Raw genomic sequence first — 1,849 nt, 5'->3', positions numbered from 1 at the left:
AGTAAGTTCTGCAGGGGTGGATCCAATACTTCTACCTTTATTTACAAGTATCACATGAATGGATTCTAGTTGAATGTACATGTTTAAATCCGTGGGCTAAAAACACATTACACATCGTACACAGCAACATTTAATACAGTATCTATTCTAAAATATGTTCATGTCATGATCACACTGGTTATGCTTGAAATTGAATTTGTACACACTGAAGAATGACTAGCAATGGCTGCTCATTTTATGATTGAGGAAAGGGGGCTAGGGCTATATTTTATTATCTCACAAACATCTTCAAAGTAAAGTTAAAGCTTGTCTTTGATTGGCTCGGTGTATCCTTTTTTGTATCCATATTTAAAATGAAGATTGACACAAAATAGCTAGGGCCCCTTCTAATTTACAGTATTTACAGTTTAAGATTTTTAGGGAAAGTGTCTGTTGTGAAGAATAATAATAAAAAAACCTGCAAAATAAACTTAATGGAAAAGGGACGTGAGACTGAGCGTGCTGCGGCTGTCAGTCCTGCTTGGGCTGCAGCTGCTGTTTCCAGGCCTCGTTCAAGTAAACTAGCCGTTTGTAGTTGATGGTGAGAAGGATGAAGTTCAGTGCATACGTGGTGATGCAGATGATGCAAAACTCCTTCAGCACAAAGCACAGAACGTAGGCCAGGTACAGAGACCCTGTGACTGACAGATGGAGGACGTCACGAGGACCAGAGCTGCGACTGCGCTTGCTGTCATGCCAAGTAATAACTGCAATATATAAAAATATAAGTCCAAAGACACTGTTTGGCTGGTTTAATACACCATCTTTTCCAAAAATGGAACCCAAAAGACCAAATCCTTGTCCCCATTTGGAGGCCAGAGCGGCCGAGCACTTCACCCAGGGCCCCAGTTTGCAGAGGGCCTGGTGCTCGGGGTCCCGCTCCTTCTCCCTCTCCACGTGGTAGGCGTAGATGGAGAGCAGGATGCCGGCGGCGCACACTGCATACCAGGCCACCCGCTCCCACCAGCACTGACACTCTCAGCAGAACGGGTGCCGCCATCTTCCCCCCTCCGCCGCCGCCACCGCCCTCCGCCTCCATCTCAGCCGCAGCCGCCCGCCGGCCCGACCCAGCCGCAGCCTCCTATATTCTTTCTCAACTAGCTCATTGTTGGTGTATAGGAAAGATACTGATTTTTGTATTTGATTTTGTATCCTGCTGCATTGCTGAAGCTGTTTATGTTGTCTAGGCGTTTTTTTGGTGGAGTTTTTTGGGTCTTTGAAGTATAAGATCATGTTGTCTGCAAATAGAGATACTTTGACTGTTTTTTAAAACCTATTTGTATTCCTTTTATTTATTCTTCTTGTCTTATTGCTCTGGCTAGGAATTCCAGGACTATGTTGAATAGGAATTGGGAGAGTGGGCATCCTTGTTTCATTCCTGACTTTTATTCCTCTGTTGATTTTGAATGATAGTTTTTCTGGGTAGAATGTCCTAGGGCTGAAATTATTCTCATTCAGAGCCCAATATATCTCATTCCATGCCCTTCTTGCTTTTAAGGTTTCTGTTGAGAAATCTGCTGTTATTTTGATGGGGTTACCTTTATATGTTATTTGTTTTTTCTCTCTTATAGCCTTCTATATTCTTTCTTTGTTCTCTGTGCTTGCTGTTTGAATGATAATGTACCATGGGGAGGTTCTATTTTGGTCAAATCTGTTTGGTGTCCTGGAGGCTTTCTGTACCGGAATGGGCAAAACTTTCTTGAGATTTGGGAAATTTTCTATTTTTATTTTATTGAATATATTATATACCCCTTTGGCTTGCTCCTCTTCTCCTTCTTCAATGCTCATGATTCTCAGGTTTGGTCTTTTG

At 42.6% G+C, this 1,849-nt stretch overlaps 1 pseudogene; it reads right to left on the bottom strand.

Annotated features, from left to right (window-relative positions):
• Positions 1–422: 422 nt before the first annotated feature.
• LOC109701061 (vitamin K epoxide reductase complex subunit 1-like protein 1 pseudogene) lies at positions 423–1,039 on the bottom strand (annotated as a pseudogene).
• Positions 1,040–1,849: the final 810 nt, after the last annotated feature.

Source organism: Castor canadensis, chromosome 11, assembly GCF_047511655.1.
Source record: "Castor canadensis chromosome 11, mCasCan1.hap1v2, whole genome shotgun sequence".
Lineage (NCBI taxonomy): Eukaryota > Metazoa > Chordata > Mammalia > Rodentia > Castoridae > Castor > Castor canadensis.
This window is presented reverse-complemented; position numbering and strand designations above follow the sequence as displayed.